The sequence below is a fragment of the Choloepus didactylus genome, chromosome 8 (assembly GCF_015220235.1).
Source record: "Choloepus didactylus isolate mChoDid1 chromosome 8, mChoDid1.pri, whole genome shotgun sequence".
In the NCBI taxonomy this organism is placed as follows: Eukaryota; Metazoa; Chordata; class Mammalia; order Pilosa; family Megalonychidae; genus Choloepus; species Choloepus didactylus.
The window spans coordinates 61,305,540-61,330,026 of record NC_051314.1 but is presented as its reverse complement, the minus strand read 5'-3'; the positions used below and the strand labels follow the sequence as shown (position 1 = coordinate 61,330,026).

The following is a 24,487-nucleotide window of genomic DNA, read 5'->3' as shown; positions in this document are numbered from 1 at the left end:
CGTCTGGTGGGGGATCTGCTGGCTTTTCAAATGGAGGTCTGAGACACTGACAAGCTGTGCTGATCTCCCCAGAGGCTCCCAGCCTGAGAGGATTGCCTTCATTTCTGTGTATGCCCAAAGCCTCTCTATTTTAGTTATATTATCAGTGAATAAGTGTCTTGAATAAATAAAGATGAAATTGTATGAATTTTGACTTTGCTCAACCTGGGTTTCCTGAGCCTTACCTTCTAGGCAGATGCTATCATTCAGGCAGTGGCCAAAGGGTGAGAACTTGGGCAGACAGGAGACAGGTCACACTGTGCACTCCCCAACAAGGGATCTGCAGTATTCATTGTTAAGAAAAAGACCACCATATGGAAAATTTCATATGTCTTCTACTTCAAAAAACACCTCAGCTTATAGGCACGTTTTGGAAGAAAACTGCTTGTGTTTTTATCTTGCTAATGTTTTGATACCTTGACAGTTTTGAATGTAATGACCCCTTATAGGGAGCCACAGGGGCTCCACCTGCTTTTTCTATTTTCTAGAAAGCTCCTCCCCTCAGTCTCCAGCGCACTGCTAAGCCTCTGAAGCTCACGCTGGTCCCTGTCCACCATTACCCTAAAATGGAAAGCTATGGTATCTGCAAACTTTTCTGATTTTAGTAAAACCCGTAACTTTATTTTTAAGGCCAACTAACCCCTTCAGAGAGTAGATTTTATTGTACTACAGGATCCAAAATAGAGGGTATTCTAGGACCCTTTATTTCTTTTCAGAGAAGCTTAATAACAGTTTTTTAGCCCTGCTATATAATAAAAAGCAAACCTACATCAAATTATTTTTTAAAATTGACCAAACCGTATAGAAAAGACAGAATTGTTAACATAATCTAGCCCCAAAGGTGCTTAACTAGTAATCAGTGTTGAATGAACCAAAGAATACTTCCAGAATCTTAAAAAAGAACAACAAAAAAATCTAATCTAACCATTTAATTTAGAACCAGAGCAATATCTTATGATTTTATTTTATATGATACTTTTTAATGTATATGAATACTTTTTAATGCAAGCATCTTCTACCACTTTTACTGATTATTTATCACACTAAGCCTGGAGAATTAGTCAATAATTCCAGGTGAACATTTAGCAACATCTATTTTTTAGGTATGCTATTCTAATAATGAAATACATTTTGTGATTTTTTTAGCTGTAAGACAATTTCATAAATTTAAACTGTACTTCTTAGATTCAGTGACTCTAAATAAGGAAAAGCCTAGAATTTCCCTGTTTTAGGAATCTACACTTGGGCCTTCCGTCTCTCTGAAATGATGTTCCTTTCTTTATTTTATATAGGTATAAAAATCACTTCTCATCAGAATGAGTTCACACCAGCCCAAAGCTAGGAAATATGACATTTCAGGCTTTTCAATTTTACCTCCTACTTATGTAACTAGGTTATAACCAAACTGTGTGGCCACTCTCTTTCATACATACCCATTCATCATTCCTACCATCTAACCTTTGTTCTTGCTGGTTCACCAACCTGGACTATTCTTATTATTCTCTGTATAAAAGCTCCAAGGGTTGGCTCAAGTCCCATCTTTCTTTCTTTCACTAACCACTGCAAGCTAAAGCAATCCTTCTGTGCTGGATATCTTCCATTTGTCTCTCCAGAACCACACTTCTCCCTTATCTACCCTGTCCCCTGTTCCTGGAGGCTCTCTTGCCCTGCAGGTCACTGGGCTGGACTGTTGGCATCACTGGCAAAAAACAAGAGAGATGAGAGAGGGACTGGGTATTTATTTCTGGGGCTCCTTCCTTGCCGAGTCAGACAGGCTGGCTGCATTCCAGGACTAAAGGAGACAGCTCTTGTTAGACAGCCCTCTCCACACAGTTCTGTTTCCTGGTTCAAGTAACTGCTCCCTTCCTTAAATAAAGTTTTTAACCAGTCTTTTAAAGATGGGCATTTCGTTTGTTTTCAATAGTCTTCTATTAAGAACTATGCTGCAATAAATATTTCTGTATATGTCATTTTCCCCCTGATCAGAGGGGATCAGGGCTGTAGTTGGAGTACTAAAAGGAGGAAGTTAGAAAGATAGGAAGGGGAAGGTTAGAAATAGAATGATGAAATTAAGATATGAAGTTATTGGTAATGACAGGTGTCAAGCATGACCATAGGAGTGAGTGACTGAGGCCTCATTGGTGCTGAACAAGGACATTTGAGTTGAGTTTAACAATGCAGAGACTAACATCTTGGAAGGATCATCTAATATATACATTGAAATCAGCAGGAATTAAGACTAAAGAGATTGAGAGAGATGATGGGCTAGGAGTTAGTATCATTGAGAAACATGAGAGAATGATCCAGGTGTCAATAGATGATAGCAAAAATTAAAATTATTTGGTGATTTCATCTGAGAACATGAGATTTTAAACTGGGAGAATTTTAGGGATGGCAATGAGAAAAGTCTGAAAGTGGCAATGAGAAGCAAAAGGGTGCCCTACCCTACCCTGGCCCAGGTGTATGAGGACTGTGGGAGAACAAGGAACTACTATTGAAGATGGCTGAACAGGAAGCAGGATCCCAGGGGAGAGCCAGGTTTCTAGAGTAAGGTGATGAATGACATATTCAGAGAAGAGGTTGAGGATAGAGGGGATTTTGTTAAGGATGGATGAATTCCAGAAGGCATGCTGGGAGGATTTCAGTAGCTAAATATACAATTTGACAAGCAGTCCTTTTGTTGTAGTTTCTGCAATTATCTCTTATTGCCTAAATTCATCTTTTAGTAGTTTCCTTAAGAAGGGCTAATAAGAACAGTAACCGGAGTTTCTGCATATTTAAAACTCTTTGTAGTCTTTATACTTGAAAGATAGTTCAACTGGGCAGAAAGTTCCCTTGTCACACTTTCCCTACTTGAGTATTTTATATGTGATGCTCCAATGCCTTCTTGGAACGAATGTTGCTGTGCAGAAATTTAAAGCCAGTTTGACAGGTCCTCCTTATAAATGACTTTATTATTGGCAACCTCCCTAAAGGATTTCTTCTTCTTTGCAGTCAGTAGCTGTGTTGGTTTAGATCATTATATATCCCAGAAAAGCCTAGTTTTTTAAATTCAATCTTGTGGCGGCAGACCTATTGTGGGTGGGACCTTCTGATTGGGTTGTTTCCATGGAGAGGTGACCCCACTCATTCAAGGTAGGTCTTAATCCCCTTGCTGGAGTCCTCTATGAGAGGATAAAAGTAGAGACATTTTGGAGAGAGTCCAGAGAAGCTGAGACAGAAGCCCAGAGACATTTTGGAGAAAGCCACTGAAACCAGAAGCTAAACCTGGGAGAGAAGGGTCAGTGGAGCCAGCCATGTGGCTTCCCATGTGATGGAGGAACCACGGATGCCATTGGCCTTTCCTCAGAGAAGTAGCTACCTCTTAATGCCTTAATTTGGACATTTTCTTGGCCTTAGAACTGTAAGTTTGCAAACTGATAAATCCCCATTGAAAAAGCCAATCCATTTCTGGTAATTGCATTCCGGCAGCTTTAGCAAACTGGAACAGTAGCTATACCAGCTAAAATAACTATGGCATATAGTAACTCCTTTCAATAAACAGAAGTAAATTTTCTTTTAACTCAGGAGAGTTTTCTTCAATTATGTCTTTAAACATTTATTTTATTACATTATTTTGGGTCATTTCCTTGGGGTCACTAATTATTAGTATGTTTTTTTTAAAATCTCTTTTGCTTGTTTTTGTACGTATTATTTTGTTTCTAATCCTTTTTGACTCTATTTTTCCATTTCATTTTTTTTTCATTTTTATTGAGATTGTTCAGATACCATACAATTATCCAAAGATCCAAAGTGTACAATCACTTGCCCCTGGGTACCCTCATACAGCTGTGCGTCCATCACACTTAATTTTTGTTCAATTTTTAGAAACTTTTCATTACTCCAGACAAGAAATAAAGTGAAAGATGAAAAAAGAAAAAAGAAAACTCTAATCCTCCCCTATCCCTAACCAACCCCCCTCAATTGTTGACTCCTAGTATTGATATAGTACATTTGTAACTGTTTATGAAAAAATGTTGAAATACTACTAACTGTAGTACATAGTTTGTAATAGGTATATAGTTCTTCCCTATATGCCCCTCTATTATTAACTTCTAATTGTATTGTCATACATTTGTTCTGGTTCATGGAAGTGATTTCTAGTATTTGTACAGTTGATCATGGACATTGCCCACCATAGGATTCAGTTTTATACATTCCCATCTTTTGACCTCCAACTTTCCTTCTGGTAACATACATGACTCTGAGCTTTCCCTTTCCACCTCATTCACACACCATTCGGCGCTGTTAGTTATTCTCACATCTTGCTACCAACACCCCTGTTCATTTCCAAACATTTAAGTTCATCCTAGTTGAACATTCTGCTCATACTAAGCAACCACTCCCCATTCTTAAACCTCGTCCTATATCTTGGCACCTTATATTTCATGTCTATGAGTTTACATATTATAATTAGTTCCTGTCAGTGGGACCCTGCAATAATTGTCCTTATGTGTCTGGCTTATTTCACTCAGTATATTGCCCTCAAGGTTTTGTCATCAACCCATTTTTTTTTTTAATATGGTTTTGTTCACTCACCATACATTCCATCCCAAGTAAATAATCGATGGTTCTCTGCATGGTCATACATTTATGTGTTCACCATCTTTACCACTATCTATATAAGGGCATCTACATTTCTTCCACAAGGCAGGAGGGAGAGTAAAAGAAAGTAGAGAGGCAAAAGAAAGAGGAAAAAAAAATGACAGCTAGGAAGCAGCAAAAGGAAAAATAAACTTAAATCAAAGTAGAATAAAGAATCAGACAATACCACCAATGTCAAGTGTCTAACATGCCTCCCCTATCCACACCTCTTATCTGCATTTACCTTGGTATATCACCTTTGTTACATTAAAGGAAGCATGATACAATGATTCTATTAGTTACAGTCTCTAGTTTATGCTGATTGCATCCCTCCCCCAATGACTCCCCATTTTCAACACCTTGCAAGGTTGACATTTGCTTGTTCTTCATCGTAAAAGAACATATTTGTACATTTTATCACAATTGTTGAATACTCCATAGTTCACCAAGTTACACAGTCCCAGTCTTTATCTTTCCTCCTTTCTTGTGGTGTCTCACATGCTCCCCACCTTCTTGTCTCATCCATATTCATAGTTATCTTTGTTCAGTGTACTTACATTGTTGTGCTACCATCTCCCAAAATTGTGTTCCAAACCACGCACTCCTGTCTTCTATCACCCTGTAGTGCTCCCTTTAGTATTTCCTGTAGGGCAGGTGTCTTGTTCACAAAGTCTCTCATTGTCTGTTTGTCAGAAAATATTTTGAGCTCTCCCTCATATTTGAAGGACAGCTTTGCTGGATATAGGATTCTTGGTTGGCGGTTTTTCTCTTTCAGTATCTTAAATATGTCACACCACTTCCTTCTTGCCTCCATGTTTCTGCTGAGAGATCCGCACATAGTCTTATTAAGCTTCCTTTGTATGTAATGGATCACTTTTCTCTTGCTGCTTTCAGGATTCTCTCTTTGTCTTTGACATTTGATAATCTGATTATTAAGTGTCTTGGTGTAGGCCTATTCACATCTCTTCTGTTTGGAGTACGCTGCGCTTCTTGGATCTGTAATTTTATGTCTTTCATAAGAGATGGGAAATTTTCATTAATTATTTCCTCTATTATTGCTTCTGCCCCCTTTCCCTTCTCTTCTCCTTCTGGGACACCAATGATATGTACATTATTGTACTTTGTTTCATCCTTGAGTTCCCGGAGACGTTGCTCATATTTTTTCATTCTTTTCTCCATCTGCTCCTTTGCGTGTAGGCTTTCAGGTGTTTTGTTCTCCAGTTCCTGGGTGTTTTCTTCTGCCTCTTGAGATCTGCTGTTGTATGTTTCCATTGTGTCTTTCATCTCTTGTGTTGTGCCCTTCATTTCCATATATTCTACTAGTTGTTTTTTTGAACTTTTGATTTCTGCCGTATACATGCCCAGTGCTTCCTTTACAGCCTCTATCTCTTTTGCAATATTTTCTCTAAACTTTTTGATTTGATTTAGCATTAGTTTAAATTCCTGTATCTCAGTTGAAGTGTACATTTGTTCCTTTGACTGGGCCATAACTTTGTTTTTCTTAGTGTAGGTTGTAATTTTCTGTTGTCTAGGCATGGTTTCCTTGGTTATCCAAATCAGGTTTTCCCAGACCAGAACAGGCTCAGGTCCCAGAGGGAAGAAATATTCAGTATCTGGTTTCCCTGAGGGTGTGTCTTAGAAAATTGCTCCAGCCTTTGATGCCTCAGGTCACTGTGCTTTTCTGCCCAGCAGGTGATGCCTGTTAGCCTATAATTCTTGACTGGTGTGAGGAGGTATGGCCATGTTCCCCCAGGCTCTGGGGTCTGGTTCTGAATGGAAAGGGCCCCACCCCTTTCCTCCTAGAGAAGACAGAGCCCCCAGGTGGAGGTCATTAGCATTTCAATGGTCTCACTCTCTGTTTATGCTGTCTCCACCCTTCCCCAAGTCACAGCCCTGGAAACTGAATATGACTGGGGCTTTCTCCACTGAGCCGCAAAAGAAACAGATAGTCCCCTTCAGACCCAGTCCAAGGCGACCGTCCGGCTCTCCAAGGTCAGTCGTCACCCAAAGCCTCTGTTTTTTGGGGATGTGTACCTGTAGTGAGCAGTTCACACTCGCTACTTAAAACCCCAGTCGGAGCTCAGCTGAGCTATATTTGCTTGCTGGGAGAGAGTTTCTCTCTGGCACCACAAGGCTTTGCAGCTCGGGCTATGTGGGAGGGGGTCTCACGACTTGGTTCCGCAGGTTTTACTTACAGATTTTATGCTGTGTTCTCGGGCATTCCTCCCAATTCAGGTTGGTGTATGATGAGTGGATGGTCTCGTTTGTCCTCCTGCAGTTATTCTGGATTATTTACTAGTTGTTTCTGTTTTTTTGTAGTTGTTCCAGGGGGACTACTTAGCTTCCACTCCTCTCTATGCCACCATCTTGCCCCACCTCCTTTCCATTTCATTTTATTTTCCTTTCCTCTATACTTATTATCTTCTCTATAGTTTCTTTTCTCTTTCATATTCTAATTTTGTTTTCATTTCTGTTATTTTTTTTCCTACTAGTTTTCTGCATTCTTCCATTTCACATTTCATTACCTGTTATCTCACTACATCTTCCTTGATTTTCTGCTTTTCTGCTTTTTACAGAGGCAATTGCTTCATTTCTTTTCTAATTCAAAATGAGATAGTTTTCAAAATTTTCATCTGTTACAGTGATATTTTACTGGTAAAGTGTTCCTCATATGTTAAGTTTTGCTTTTTTTCTCCAAAATATTTATTATATTTTCTTTATATTGGTATGATATTGGTATAATTTCCTTTCTTATTTCTTATCATTGGATGAAGTGGGTTTTCCTGGACCAACTAGTTACAAGAGTTTACAGTGTGGGTGGGAGTAAGGGTGGGAGGAGGCTGTTTATGAAGTACAGTTTCTCTTCTCCGCTGCCACATGAACAGATTGCTTCCAGCAAATATGGTTTATCCATGCGATTCTTTGTGCTGCCTTACTTGTTCTGCATTTCTGAATTAACCAGGTATAGGGGGCTTTTGTTTCCAGCATGGCTTGTCCCAGTTCTAAAGCCCTATTTTGCAAATAAAGGTTATGGGTTTGTAACTCAGAGTTTGTTCCTCATCTTCAGGAGTTATTCTTTTGCTAGCACTGTCTAGCTGGATCTTCTTGCTGCTGAAATCTGTCTTTGTGCTGCTTCTCTCTATTTCCTCCCACACAATTTCTGCTCAATCTCAGCTGCTTTTGGCAACTCTTACACAAATTTCGGAGTCTGGGTAGTATACTTGTGTCCCAGTATGCAAAATAAAACAAAAAATGGGTTTGTGGATTTTGGGCTGGGGTGGGGAGGGGTGGAGTGGTTTTATTCTTTTAGCTCTTGAACAATTTCCAAAGACAGAGAAAATACTGATACAAACAGTCATGTTCATAGCAGAAACCCTCTGTAATTCTTTAAAGTAATGAAGTCCTCATTTTAAAAGAAGTAGATCCCATAATCAGAAATTCACTGCATGTGGCTTGAATTCTCTCTTGATGATTGTTTTAGTTCGCTAGGCTGCTTAAAGCAGATACCATGAAATGGGTTGGATTTAAACAATGGGAATATATTAGTTTACAGTTAGAGTCCAGGAAAATGTCCAAATCAAGGCATCATGGAGGCAATGCTTTCTTCCTAAAGACCAACTACCAGCGATCCTGGGCTCCTCTGTCACAGGGCAAGCCACATGACGGCGTCTGCTGATCTCTCCCTTCTCTTCCAGGTTTGTTGATTTTAGCTTCTTGATCCCATGGCTTTCTCTTCTCTCTCTGTATTCATCCCATTTATAAAGGACTCCAGGAAGAAGATTAAGACCCATGCTGGGCCATGCTTTAACTGAAGTAACCTCATGAAAACCTACTTACAATAGGTTTACACCTACAGGAATGGATTAGCAAGAACAAGATTTTGTGGGGTACATACAGTTCTAAACCACCACACTCCACCATGTTCAAAGTTATGGATTTTTAGAATAATATAAAAGGAATCCTTCAAAAGTCTTTAGTCAACTCTGTTACTAAAATGTAGTCTGCCAGTTCCCAGCTTATCTCTTTCCTTTCACCCTGAAAAGACATGTTGTTTCTATATGCAAAATACATTCATTCCATCACAATATCCCCAAAGTCTTAAATCATTTCAGTAACAGTACTAAGTACAGTCTCATCAAAATCGGTTATAGGAGTGGCCTGTTCTGGGGCATAATTCCCTTCAGTCTGTGGACCTGTGAAACTTAGAGAACAAGTTATCTGCTTCCTGTATACAAAGGAGGGACAGGTATAGGATAAACAATCCCATTTCCATAGGGAGAAATGAGAATAAAATAGGGGCCATGGGTCCCAAACAATTCCTAAACCCTTCAGGGTGCCCTCCATTAGATTTCAAGTTCTGAGAGTCATCTATAGAAAGATGTTTTATTCTCTGAGCTTGATGGAGTGGCAGCCCCACCCTTTCCAAGTGCTTATGCAGTGGCCATGCTCTCCCCAAATTCTGGGGTGAAAGTTCCAATCTTACGAAGCATTTGGATGACAGCAGACTCTAGGCTCCACCATCCTCAAGCATCAGGATGGTGGCCAGACTCTAGGCTCCACCCTTGCCAAACACTGGGGTTGTGGCTAGACTTTCCACAATCCCCCAGGCATCTGAGAAAACTGGGGGGTAACACTCTTCCTGAACAATGAGAGGAAGGCCTGCCCTCTCCAAGTGTTGGGCCATACTCACCCTTTCCACACTCATGGGTGGATTTGCTCTGTTGGCCCAAGAAGATGTCTTTGGTCCAAACCTCGACTTCCATGGTCCTGCCCTTGAAGTGATTTGTCCTTCAATCTCTCCCTTTTCTGTCCCTTTTGGTCCAGGCTGGCTGTGTTTCCATTCATATAATCTTGCAAAATACTTGTCGATTTTGCATGTAGTCCACAGGGGTCCAAACCATCAGACAAAAGAACTTTCCACAAATCCTTTCTGGGTAACTGCATTTCCAATCTTGGTTCACACTGAAATTACTGACTAGTTCCATGTTCAGTTAAATCCTCACATGGGGCACTATTCTCTAGAACTTACTTTCCAGAAGCTCAAAATTTTCCAAGCCATCAATTTCTGGTTTCTTTGTGCCCAGGAGTTCAGTTCCCAGCTTATCTCTTTCCTCTCACATTTTACTGTAAGCTGCAAGGAGAAACCAGGTTGCATTTTCCACATTAGATTCAAAATCTCCTCAGCTAAATACCCAACTTCATCACTCTCACATTCTGCCTTCCATGTGACATCAGAACTCAATTTTGCCAAGTTCTCTGCTTCTTTAAAATAAGAGTTGTCTTTCTTCCAGTTTCTGATAACATATTCACCATTTCTGTCTAAGGCCTCATCTGAAGTAACTTTAGTGTCCATATTTCTATCAATGGTCTTTTCAAAGCAATCTGGGCCTTTTCTATAAGCACCTCATAGTTCTTCCAGCCTCTACCCATTAATGAATTCCAAAGCAGTTTCCACCTTGTTGGTATTTGCCATAGCAGCACCTCACTCTGTATTAGTCAGGGTTCCCTCGGGAAACATAGCCAACAGAAAATGCCTGTAAATATTATGAGATTTTTATAAAAATTGTGTCAAGAAACTGTGGGGATACACAAGTACAAATTCCGTAGGGCAGGCTGCAAGCTGGGAACTCTGATGAAGTTTCTGATGAATTCCCCAGGAGAAGCTGGCAGACTGAAGTAGAGATGGAAATTCTCTCTTCTGACTGCTGAAATCATCACTTCTCCCCTTAAAGCCTCCAACTTATTGGATGAGGAGACTCCTTTGATTGTTGAAGGCAATCTCCTTAATTGATTGTAGATGTAATCAGCCATAGATGCAACCAACTTACTGATGATTTAAGTCCACAAATGGTCCTCACAATAACAATCAGGCCAGTGCTTGCTTAACCAAACAACTGAATATCATCACCTGGACAAGGTGACACATGAACCTAACCATCACAATGATATTCAAAGTTATGGATTTTTAGAATAATATAAAAGGAATCCTTCAAATTCTTTAGTCAACTCTGTTATTAAAAATGCAGTCTGCCAAAATTAGGGGTGAAATATCTCTTTGCCAGGTTTTACTCAAAGCCTTTTAATTACAAATGCTGGAAATTTCAGGACCCCAAGAGACAGACCAATTAATCCTTTACAGTGTTCATTTACTCCTTATAACATACCATGCTAAGCTATATTCCCCCACTGCTTCCTGCTTTCTGCCTCAAAGGTCAGATCCAACAATGATCTAAATCATTGAGCTGGCATTGCTGGCAATGAATTGGGGACAGATGCCAATTCCTTGCAGCCAAAATATCCGCTAGTCTGGCAGGAATTATTTCACCTGAGGATGATGTCAGAGCATTTCCAGTCCTAAAAGATATTTATCTAAAACAGGAACTCATCGATTAATTTTGATTATGTCAATGATGACACAGTTATGTTTGAGCCTGAACAGTTCTAAAGAAGTCTGGACTGTATTCAAGCAGTGTATTGGTGAATTTCTACTTCAAATTTTTGCTTCTGACCAGCCTGGATTTTAGCAGTTTCATGACAGAGAACCATGTAAACTGAAATTTAGGACAATTTTACAATTCATATATGATTCATATTCACTTCTTGAATTCTAGTTAAGTTATGTCTTTTTTGATAGGTGTAACTCCCTTTCAGGTCTGTGAAATTAAATCCTCTTGCATCCAAGCTGCATAGACAGGAAAGCAACTTGGTAATTCAAACACATCTTGAGGTTTGCACACCAAAAGCAGCTGCAAAAACTTCAAGTATGATTCATATTCATCAAAATGTATGTCTTCTGAAATTTGGTCTTTACTTCTACCAAAATAGTGCTGCAACTTCTTGAAATCTATCATTCTATTAAGCTCAAGGCAGTTGCCATGATCTCAGTTCACAGGCCTGGTTTGAGTCTGGGAGCTTCACTTCCTAAAATAAAAGCCCTTCCTCTCCCCTGTGGCTTTGAGCTCAGTACATTCAGATGTTTCGTCAGAAAGCACAGTCTCCTGAGTCTGTGCATGTTGAATAAGTTGGGCCTCTCAGAGCCCTTGAATCCCCAGAAGTCCTTGAACTTCAGAACATCTCTTCACAAGCTTCCATAACCTAGGCATTGACTGCATTGAAATAAACCCAAACTGCATATATTGCTTTGTCTTTGTTCCAACTGATGAAGGTTAAGCGCAAAGGCATGAAGAATGCTCACATCCAGGATAACTTCCATCTTCACACCAGAAAAATAATTTTTCTGACAAAGCTCAAATCACAAATTCTCCTGACGAATGATGCAAGAAGCATCAGATCTCTCTTTTGTCTTGAATTAGGATTGAAACATTTCCCTCTCTTTCATTGCAGGTACCCCACCTCTGGTAAACATCCATGTTAAATTCCTCACTGGCAGGGATGGCCTTGCAAAGATTCTGTGTTCTAGCTAATTAGGGTCAGTTAGATCTCCTATGAGATACTGCTGCTTCATAGCACTTTCATTCTATACATATGTGCCAGTTTGGATGTATTATGTCCCCAAAAATGCCATGTTCTTTGATGCAATCATGTGGGGGCAGACGTATTAGTGTCGATTAGGTTGGAACCTATTGGTTCATTGTTTCCATGGAGATGTGACTCAATCAACTGTGGGTGAGACTTTCATCAGATTATTTCCATGGAGGTGTTGGATCACTGGAGTACCCTAAAAAGAGCCACACAGCCCCAGATGGAGAGCAAATGGGAGTGACATTTTGAAGAGAAGCTGTAGGTAAGAGAGGACAAAATGCCCCAAGAGCAATACTCTGGAGAACACCATTTTGAAACTCAACCTGGGAGCAAGAAGACACCAGCCACGTGCCTTCCCAGCTAACAGAGGTTTTCCAGATGCCAATAGCCTTTGTCCAGTGAAGGTACCCTTTGTTGATGCCTTACCTTGGACACTTTATGGCCTTAAGACTTTAACTCTGTAACCAAATAAACACCCTTTATAAAAGCCAATCCATTTCTGGTGTTTTGCAAAACAGCAGCATTAGCAAACCAGAACAGATTTTGGTAACAGAAGTGAGGTGTGCTCAGTTTGCAAATACCAAACATATTGGAATGGCTTTTTAAATGGATAAGGGGAAGATTTTGGAAGAATTGTAAGAAGCTTGACAGAAAAGGCCTAATTTGCTTTGAAGAGACTATGGAAATATGGACTTTAAAGAAACTTCTGATGAGGCCTTAAACAGAAATGATCAATGTGTCATTGCCAACTGGAAGAAAGATGGTCCTTGTTTTACAGTGGCAGAGAACTTGGTAAAATTGAGTCCTGTTGTTAGATGGAAGGCAGAATTTGAAAATGACGAACTGGGATACTTAGCTAAAGAGATTTCTACACTAAATATCGAAAGTGTGGCCTGGCTTCTCCTTGCAACTTTTAGTAAAATGTGAGAGGAGAGAAGCTAAAAAATGAACTCTTGGGTTCAAAGAAACCAGAAGCTGATAGTTTGGAAAATTCTGGGCTTCCAAGAAGTGAGACTCCAGAAGCTACAGCCCCACATGAGGACTTGACCAAACATGGAAACCGACTGCCATTTCATTACAAGCCAGCACTGGAGATGGAGTTATCCAGAAGGGATTTGTGGAAAGTCCTATTGTCTGACGGTTTTGACCCCTGTACACTTCATGCCAAGCCAACAAAATTTTTGCAAGATCTATTTAGATGGAGACACTGCCAGTATGGACTGGAGAAGGGACAAATTGAAGGAAATATTTCTTCAAAGACAGAGCCATGGAGATTGAGGCCTAGAGTCAAGAGGTCTCTGGCTGGGAGAGTGGAGCAGCCCATGCAAGTGGAAAGGGTGAGTTTGCCCCCGAGGCAGAGCGGGGGCCTTCCACCTTGATTCTCAGAAGAGTGCTGCCACCCTATGCCCCAGAGAGGGTGGAGCACATTCCTTGGGGATTGGGGAAAGCCTGGCTGCCACCCCACTGTTCAGAGAGGGGAGAGCCTTTGCTCCAGAAAGGCAGAGTCCAGGTAGCACTCCAATGTTTGATGAGGGTGGGCCGAGAATAAGGTGGTTTCCCCAGTGTGTGGATATGTTGGTGCACTCACCCCAGCATTTGGAGAGAAAAAGGCTGCCGCCTAAGCCTTTGGAAAGGGTTGGACTGCTGCCCTTCAAGCCTCAGGGATAAAATGTCATTCTGTAAATGACTCTCAGACTTTGAAATCTAATGGAGTTTGCCCTGCAGGTTTTAGGAACTGTTCTGGTCCCTTAAACCCTGTTTTCCTTTCAGTTTCTCCTTATGGCAATGGGAATGTTTATCCTATGAGTGTCCCTCCTTTGGATATTGGCAGCAGATAACTTGTTGTAAGTTTCACAGGTCCAGAGTCAGAGGGGAATTTTGCCTCAGGACAGACCACAGCTGTGACTGATCTTGATGGGATCTTGTACTTAACTATTGTTACTGAAATGATTTAAGTTTCTGTGATAGTGTAGTGGGATGAATGTATTTTGTATATAGAAAGATCATGTCCTTTTGGGGTCCAGGGGGTGGAATGTGTCAGTTTGGATGGATTATGTCCCCCTAAACACCATGTTCTTTAATGCAGTCTTGCATGTTGATTAGGTTGGAACCTATTGGTTCAGTGTTTCCATGGAGATGTGACTCAATCAACTGTGGGTGAGACTTTCATTGGATTATTTCCATGGAGGTGTTGCCCCATCCATTCAGGGTGGGTATTTATTGGATCACTGGAGTACTTTACAAAGAGCCACACAGGCCCAGTTAGAGAGCAACTGAGAGTGACATTTTGAAGAGAAGCTGCAGCTAAGAGAGAGGACAAAATGCCCCAAGAGCAACACTTTGGAGAACACCATTTTGAAATGCAACCTGGGAGCAAGGAGACGCCAGCCATGTGCCTTCCCAGCTAACAGAGGTTTACCGGATGCCAATGGCCTTTCTCCAGTGAAGGCACCCTTTGTTGATGCCTTACCTTGGACACTTTATGGCCTTAAGACTGTAACTTTGTAACCAAATAAACCCCCTTTATAAAAGCCAATCCATTTCTGATGTTTTGCAAAATGGCAGCATTAGCAAACTGGAACAACATATGACCTGTACTTAAATTTAAAAACATTTTCACATGTTGTATTAATGTGTGTGTCACAATGGTTTTCAAACTTTTTTTTTCCCAGCTGGAAGTTCATTGAAAGGGCTGAGAATAAAGGAGTATGCCCCTTGCCTATGATAGACAAAATCCTTAGGCTGTCTGAAGCACATTAAGATGCATAATCAATTTTGGTGAATAGCCCATGGATGCATGAAAAGACGTATTCTTATTCTTTCTTGTATTATTTATATAAATCTATACATAAAAAAACATAGATTCTACCTCATTTTATTTAGGTCTTCTCTATCTTTACTTGTGTGTGTGTTTCAGTTTTTCTAAGCTGCTCAAGCAATTACCATGAAATGGGTGGGGTTAAACATTTGGAATTTATTTGCTCATGGTTTGAGGCTGCTAAAAAGTCCAAATCAAGGTGTCATCAAGATGATGCTTTCTTCCCAAAGACTGTGGCTTTCTGGGGCAAGCTGCTGGAGATCTTTGGTCCTTAGCTTGTCTTGTGTCAAGACACATGGCGGCATCTCCTGTTCTCTTCCTTCTCTTCTGGGTTCCACTGATGTTCAGCTTCTTGCTTCCTGTGGCTTTTTCCCACTCTGTCTGAATTTCATTCTGCTTGTAAAGGACTCCAGAAATAGGATTAAGACTCATTCTGATTAGGCTAGGCCCACATTAACTGAAGCAAACTCATCAAAAGTTCCTACTCACAATGGGTTCACACCCACAGGAATGGATTAGATTTAAGCACGTTTTTCTGGGGTATATACAGCTTCAAACCATCACACTGTGTGTGTGCCCTTATTGTCTCCTAGATGAGAGAGGTAAATAAGCCATGTTTTCTGCTGATTTCTCCTAGAATTTGCTGTGTTTTTGCCCTATGAATTTCAATGCTATATTATGGATATGCGTAAGTGTGAGATCTTAATTTTACATTTCCCACTTTATTGTTACAAAGTGCCTGTCTTTGTCTCACTTAATGCTTTTTCCCTGAATTAAATTTTGTTTGATATAAATCTTGATTTTGGCTTTCATTTGTTTAGTAAGGCTTTGCCCATCCTTTTATTTTTCATCTTCCTAAATCATTTTGTTTTCAGTGTATCTTGTGTATGTAGCATATAGCTAGGGTTTGTTTTGATATCCCATCTGAGAAATATTTTCAACTAATTGGTAAATCTTTTTACATTTATTGAGATAAAACTTGTTTTATCTTTTTTGTTGCTATGTTATCAATCTGTATTGCTCATTTAATTTTTTTTTCAGTATATGGCCTATATATTCTTTGTGTATGTGTGTTTTTTGAATTTGGAGGGTGTTTATTTTTGTTCCAGTAGTTATCTTTATAAGTTGCACTTAATTTCCTATTCTTTAGATATTATTTAAAGCAGTGAGCAATTATATTTCCTGTCCCTCCTCTCTCAATCCCCTAATTATATTATTTTTCTTAGTATCTACCCTATTTTTCTCAACTTTTGTTGTTTGTTTCATTGCTATATTGTCAGGATTTATAATATTTACTTTTTGTTCTGTAATTCTCACATTTGTGTTAGTCTTAGTTCTAGAGATAGAGTCAATGATCACTGCCAGTTTTTTTTTTCTATTATTTCTAAATTCATCTCTTCGTTGGTTGAAGTTCATCCTCTAGTAGTATCCTATAAAAGGGCTCATGAAAACCATATTGCTACAACTCCTGTAATTAAAACAAACAAATAAAACCCCACATTGCTGGCAATTCAGAAATTTTGCCGATTATGTTTGTACTTGAACAAGTTTCGTTGATATAAAATCCTTGGGTATATAAATAAATGGGTCACATTTTATTTTGTTTTTTTTTTGCTCATAGATGTCTTGGTCATTTTGCTCCAGCTACCTAAAGGATTCTTTCATTATCTTAGAAATCCAGTAGCTTTACTAGAATGGGTCTTGGTTTGACCATTTTTTCCTTCTTTAGGATATGATATGACTTCTTAATCTACAGATTCAGGTTTTCTTTTATTTCTGGAACATCTCAAAATATAGTAATAAGCTAAATATTTTCGGTACCAATATTTAGATTATTTCCTTGGATTATATATATATTGGCTTTCTTTTGACATTCTTCAATTTACGTAATCTTATCTCTAATTCTATTAAGTCATCTGTTCATTTCCATTTCATTTTACTTAGTTTTGTCAATCTGGTATTCCATAACCCTTTTTAAAAATGTGCTTTTTGTTTTCTATTAACAAGTATTTTTTCTACTTTTTGCTATTTCCAACATTATTCATTTTTGAGAGAGTTTTTTCCCTCCTACTTTTTTCAATGTTTAAGCTCTTTTTGTGGTTTTGCCATTTTTTTTTTTGTTTGTTTTGTTTCATGTGAAGAGAGTGGAGAGTTGAATTAATCATACTAATCAGTTCATGCCACATTATCATGATGGATTCATGCAAGGCCAATTTATTCCTATTCCTTTCTCTCCATTGAGAGGCAACCATTCAGCTGTGTTTGATGTGTATCTTTTGTTTGTATGTGTTTTTGTAAAATGTGTAGTGTTTAATAATGCACTTTTAAATACATACATGGTATAGTTCATATGTCTAAATCTTTTTTTGTTTTTCACTTAGCACTATGTTTTTAACATTCATCCACATTGCTTTGTGGACATCTAATCAGTTGCTTCTAACTGTGGTATAATATTCCATGATGTTTACCTGCCACTTTTTACCTATTCATTCTGGTGCTGATGGATGCCCAGAGTGTTTCCAGCTCCTCACCACTACAGATAACCCTGTAATGAATTTCCTCATCCATTTCTCCTATGAACCTGTATGAGAATTTCTTTGAGATATATACCCAGGAATAGAATTGCTGGGTCACAGGATATTCAGAAACTTAATTTACTAAGTCTACACCCCTCAGTCCCCTGGCAGTGCATGAACTGTCCTGTAGTCCTACATCTCCACCAACACTTGGCATGAACCAACGGATTCAGAAGTTTGAGCATCTGCATATGCTTATTAACTTTCTGGATTTTTCTCTTCCATAAATTGTCAGTCTTTGCCAAGTTTTCTATTGGTGTTCAAGTCCTTTTCTTGTTGGTTTGAAGTTACCCTTACATGTTGGAAATTCATCTCTTGTCAGTTTTAGATACTGTAGACAGAGCAAACCTGGGTCCCTGAATGACCCAGTGAAGAAGAGTATAGACTGGCTAGGCTGTTACATGAGAGAGAAATAAATGCTATATTCAGGCTACTGCATTGTGGGGTTTCTTTGTTCTAGCAGCTTAGCTTTAACTCTAATACATTCTTATACAAGAAAAGTATGGTTAAGAGAATATGTCTTAAATGAAAAAGCAGTGAAAACATAAGTGGAATGCACATGCATCGTGAAGGAGGGATAAGTATTTTTAAACACACATATCAAAATATGAATGTCCCTTATTAGTTAGGCTCTTTATTACTGAATACAACTGGTTCTGACTGCATTGTTACCACCCTATTTCAATCTACCAGTATTTTTCAGTTGGATGACAGCAATAGCTTTCTAACTGGTCAACTGCTTCCACTCCTGCCTCCTACATAGCTGCCAGACAGCATCTGTTAAACCTCACTCTGATCATGTCACTTCCCTGATCAAAACTCTTGATGACTTCTCATTACACTTGGGATGCACCCAAGTTCCTTACTATGGCCTATACATTGCTTATGAGTTCTATTCATCTCCAAAAGTGAGGGTTTAAAGAAATTAAGCGTTTTATATGTTTTCATTTAACAAGAAGTCTGGAATCAGCTTTCTGCTCTGCTATTGTTAATGTATGGCTTCTATCTTCAAGGATGCATTATGGTCACATTTTTTGGAATGTAGATTTGGTATTTTGGAACAGATAAATTTTATCAGAGCCAAGCCTCGTTAATGCTATGTATGATACAAGTAGATGATACTGTTTTTAGAGCTTAGAATTATCACCAACTTATTCCTCACCTTTATTTCTGTATATTCAGTTGCAAATGGTTGAAAATACAACACAACCTGGCTTAATCAGAGAAATTTACTGGCTCATATAAGTACAAAGTCTAGGGTTCCTGGCTTCAGGCACAGCTGGATTCTGGAGGTCAAACAATGTCATCAGGACTCACACTGGTTTTTCTGTCTCTCAGGACTGCCTTCTCCAAGTTAGTTCCATTTTCAGGCAGGTTCTCCACTGGGTGGCAAGATCACTGCCGGCAGCTTCAGATTTACTTCTTCTCAACAACCCTAGGAGAAAGAGATTCACTTTTCCCAACAATTTCCCAAGTCTCAGAACTGATTCTTATTGGTCTTGCTTGAATTATTTGCTTATCAATGAGCCAATCACAAAGGCAGGAGGACTCTCTGATTGGTCAAGACTGGGTCACATACTGAGTCCTGCAGTCAGGGCTGGAATTCAGTTCTACCTGAATTATGTGGCCTGAATATGGTGCTTCTCCAAGTAAAATCATGTGCTGATCTCAAAAGGTGAAATGGATGCTGGGCGGAGAGAGAGAGCGTGAGTGGGGAGATCCACTATATTCTCCAACATCTAATCACTTGTCATATTAGACAAATCCATCCTTTGAAATGTTTCCCCTTTCCTGTTCTGATCGCAGTATAGCCCTCACTATCTAATGGTAGCATCCTATGTAATTTCTTTGCCCCTAGTCATTTAATCCCTCCCTGCCCTCCCAACTCCCCCCCCTCCCCAACAAGTACATTTTTGGTATTGCCACCACACTAATCTTCCTAAAGCATTACTTTAATCCTTTCTCTTTCCAGCTTAAAACCTTCAGTGACTTTCTCCTGACTACCAAATTCCACATTTTGCAGTCTGGCATTTATGATCTTCTACAATCTGGGTCTCATATATCTTTCCAGGCTTATTTATCCCCCTGTACTCATCCCACAGGCCAACTAATCTGCATCATTCACCATCACTGAACACACTGTATGTTATCCTGACAATGCCTTGCTCTATTTTGTATGTTCTACCCCATGGCCATCATCTCTCTTCCTAACCCTGATCTCAAATTATGAGCCAGAGACTGCTACCTCCAATATCTGTTCTTCTCTTCATCTTTAGTATTAGAACCATTGATTTTTGGCTGAGCACATGGCTACTCAATAGAGACTACATGTTTCAACATCCCTTGCAGCTAAATTCTGACCAATAGGGTATAAGTTCACAATAGGGTATAAGTACAACTCCTGCAAGTATCCTTAAAAGGAAAGATTCTTTTCTGTTCCTACCTCTTTTCTGCTGGCTGGGATAAGGTGTGGTAGCTGGAGCTTGAGCAGGAATAATGGATCATATGGTGGAAAGTGCATGTTCAGAATGGTGAAGTCTTTGTCCCTGTTGACAGTAAAGTCACCACACCAATCCTGGACCACCTATACTTACATGAGAGGAATAATATTTTGCTTAAGCTACTGTTATTTTGAGTTTTCTGTCATGTATCTTAATCGCTATAGATGCCAATCCCTCCACAAAAAATGTATTGATTGTGATAATTATTTGGAGGTCAGAAACAGGAATCCATTCAAAAATATCTTAAGCAAAAAGGTGGATTAATTTTAAGGATACAAGGATGTCATACAGAACCATGGGTACCATGGGTAAAGATGTTATTAAGCCTCAGGAATAGACCGGAACCTGGAACTGAAGTACTGTGGGGAAGTCAGGATGTCTTTTCATTGTGTCTCTTCTCTCCTCTTCCCTCTTACTGCAGATGATTTACATGCCTAACAGGGAAGCAATAAATAAATGTTTAAATGGAAGACAATGTGTATGGGTGAGAGTGTGTGTGTGTGTGTGTGTGTGTGTGTGTGTGTGAGAGAGAGAGAGAGAGAGAGAGAGAGAGAGAGAGAGAGAGAGGGAGAGAGAGGGAGAGAGAGAAAGTGGCCATAAAGCCAATTTCCAAAACATTTCCTTATGTATATGTAACTAGTTAAAATGACTCTTTTGAAGGGAATCATACTTTTAGGAATCCAAGCTCTTCTTCTAATCCTTTCTCTCAGCCCTCCAATTTTTTCAGTTGTTTATTCCAAGATCAGTAAAAGGGATTGAAATGTAGTGTTGTCTGTGATTACTCTAATGAAAGATACTTTAGAGATGGCTCTGCTTTTGTACAGGAGTTGCAGAATCAGATTTTTACAAGAACCCAAGCACTGGCCCACAAATAACTATTTTGCTAGAAAAGGAAATGATATATATATATTTTTTGTACACTTTCCCCTGTAACCAGCTTTCTTCCTTTCTTTTCTTTTCATTTTGTCATTATTAACTATCTGGGTTACTGCTTTCACCTAATTTTTTCCCCATGGACATTAAAAACTTTTTTATTCTATTACCATATACACAACCTAACATTTCCCCTTTTAACCACATTCAGATATATTTCTCAGTGCTATTAATTACACTCACAATGTTATACTACCATCTCCACCATCCTTTACCAAAACATTTGCATCATTCCAAATAGGAACACTTTATATTTTAAGCCTTAACTCCCCATGCCCTATACCTTCCTCATCCTCTGGTAACCTATATTCTAGATTCTGACTCTATGAGTTTTCTTATTTCAATTATTTCCTATCAGTGAGATCATACACTGTTTGTCCTTTAGTGTCTGGCTTATTTCACTCAACATGATGTCTTTAAGATTCATCCTTGTTGTCACATGTAACAGAACTTCATTCCTTTTTACAGTTGAATAATATTCCATTATAGGTATACACCACATTTTGTTTATCCTTTCATCAGTTGATGGACACTTGCAAAGTTTCCATCTTCTGGCAACTGTGAATAATGCTGTGATGAACATTGGTGTGCAAATATCTGTTTGAGCCCCTGCTTTAATATGTTTGGTATATATCTAGAAGTGGGATTGCTGGGTCATATGGTAATTCTATATTTAACTTTCTGAGGAAATGCCAAACTGTGCTTTCACCTAATTTTTGCCCTTTAGGGTTTCTTATGTTCTTGACAGCTCATTGATATGTTTGATAAGATATTTTATATATTTTATAAAATACTTTGAGTTGCTTATGGTGGGAAAATCAGCGAGATCTCTAGTCTGTCATGCTGCTAGACACAGATGTCCAAACTGCTTTTTAAAGAGTTTTAAGTTCATTTGTCGGTTAGGTTTATCCTCCATTCTGAAGACCAGGGCCCTAACTCTGGCGTGATCTAAGATCCCCATCTGTTAAATATGAAGAATAACTATCTGTCTACCTGTATCAAATTGTTTTTTGTAAAGGAACTATGAGACAATTAATATAAAATCAGTTTGAAACTAAAAAGTACCATGCAAATATACATTTTCCTAACTTTGAAAACAAAACAGAGACAAACAAGCAATAAGAGTTATAACTAAGAGTATTAACTTAGAAAGATTTGTTCAGTTTTGGATTTTTAAATCTTTGAACTCATCTCCTTTCTTTTCTGGCCCGAGGTGTAGATGGGAAAGCCTTAAGATTTAAATAATTTAATATTATTTTATGTTGTATTTGACATTAACTTGATAATTTATTTTCTAATAAAAGGGAAAGAAGGCAAACTCAAGCACACTACAAAAGCTTTCTTCATGCTTTTAAAGTCTATGAAGTGGCTGTCCTTTTAATGTATGGGTAGGCAACCTAACTTAGGATGCTCACAACCCTTCATACGTTTTGCAGGCTGAGATTCAGAGTGCCTTATAACCTGTAATGTATCTTGAACTCTGTGCTACAAGGACAATGAAGTGTTACTATAGAGAACTACCTATATTGCTCTTCTCATTCTCCAACTGTGCTAGCTGGTTAAGTATGTGAGAGGAAACATCTCTAACCACATTCCAAAGAGCAACGTGGATGGTAGGTGATTTGTAAATGGATCAACATAAAACACAGGCGTGTGGCTATTGCTTACTATTTCCTGTAGACTCATAGATGTTTTCAGTCCTATGTAGAGCATATCACAGGCCCTGCCCTCTAGACATTTATACACCAAAACAGCATTGGCTGTATGTATGTCATTCACTCTTTCTGTCTTTATTGGGCCAGTCCTAGTGCATGACAGGCCTTGTGACTGTTCTCAAGCAGCTCATAGTCTCATGAAGAAAACAGACAAATACAATTACAATTCTAGGTGATACGTGCTAGAAAGAGGTCAGGTGCTATGGGAGCACAGAGTAGAAGCCCTAGTCTACACTGGGGTGGAGTAGGGCTGGTGGCAAGCAACAGGGAAGGGTTCATGACAGAACTGATGTCTGGGCTGAATAATTAGGGATAAACAGGAATAGTTAGGTAAGGAAGAGGTGGGGGAACAGGACATAACAAGAAAAAGGAGTAGCATGTGCAAAGACAGGGATGTATGAGAGTCAAGGCTGAGGACCCATGTAGTTTGCTGTATATTGAGATTAGGGTGCGAGGGAGGAACAGAATAGCTTGAGATGAGGCTGGGCACTGTCTGTTCAACTAATGGAGGGTATTGTATGGCATTTTAATACTGAATTTTCAACTTGCGTTTCAGAAACACAAGTAGCATGAAGGATGGATTTGAGTATCATTCTATTTATTTGTTACCAACATACCTGTCTCCCCGACTAGGTTTGACCCATTAGATGGCAGGGACTGTATCTAATGGTTTCTCTGTCCTCCAAGTTGAGCAGTAGACACATAGATGGAGCACAATGTTTGATGAATGAATAGCCAAATACATGGAGTAAGATAGAAGAATTAGGAGTCCATTAATGAGGAAGGTCATACCTAGTGGCAGTGAATGTGTGACAGAAGGGAGAGATTTACGAATTATCTGAGAATTAGAATTGGTAGGACTTGGCGAAATATTGGAGGTGGGGTATAAAAGAGTAAAAAATGATGTTCTGCATTTCTGTTTGGATCATTACTAGGTGGATGATGATAGTAATAATGCTATTAATTGTAATAGCTAGTATTCATTAGGCACTGTGTGTCATGCAGTACACTAAGCAATAAATCATTTAATCTCTCAGTGACTCAGTGAGGTAGGTATTTGTATTATCCCCATTTTACTACGAGAAAATTGGGGCTCACAGACATTAATTAACGTGCTTCAAGGTCAAAAGGCTAGTAGTAGGTGGCAGATTCAAACCCAGGAATTTTGATTCCAATAAACAAACCTACTCTTATTTACTGACTAATAGATGTGATCAATATACAAAATGAAGATCCTATTCAATGTGTATCACATAAATTGCATATATCTCTTTTACTAGACATAGAGACATTTATTGTGCTTGTCTTTTTGGTTAGATTTTTGGAAGCTTGGTTCTGTAGTTTCACTTTTCCTACCTGGAGGATTTAAGAAGGGCAGAAGTTTGATAAAGCAGTTGACACAAAAGGTGAGAGAAGGCACATAAAGAAATAACATTCTCGAATACTCCTGCTGCTGGAATGATGGGATCTGGGGTCTATCAACCCGCCCTCTTGATCTCCCAGTCACGCTATAAGGTATATATGGACACTAGTCTATATATACCTTGGTTCTATAAGGCTCGTTCTAGCAGTCCTCAACTCGCAGCGAAGGTTCCCGTTCGGACGCCTGGCCAACCCAACACACTCGAAGTTAATTCAAGTACGCCTCTCCGGACCCAGGAGACGCGGTTCGGAGTCGTCTCGCTCCGGTTCCCAGGGAAACCACTGGTGAAGGCACCTGGGGCCCGTGCTGCTGCACCTGCGACAAGCCCCGCCATTTACGACAGGCCCCACACGGCGCCAGGGGGCGCTAAGCCTGCC

At 39.3% G+C, this 24,487-nt stretch overlaps 1 long non-coding RNA gene across 1 annotated transcript; it reads right to left on the bottom strand.

The window, feature by feature from the left end:
* Positions 1–229: 229 nt before the first annotated feature.
* LOC119541644 lies at positions 230–24,455 on the bottom strand. The gene is made up of 3 exons (XR_005218309.1): positions 24,231–24,455; positions 20,316–20,473; positions 230–319 (listed from the first exon to the last, which is right to left on the bottom strand). It is a non-coding gene; the product is annotated as an uncharacterized LOC119541644 (long non-coding RNA).
* Positions 24,456–24,487: the final 32 nt, after the last annotated feature.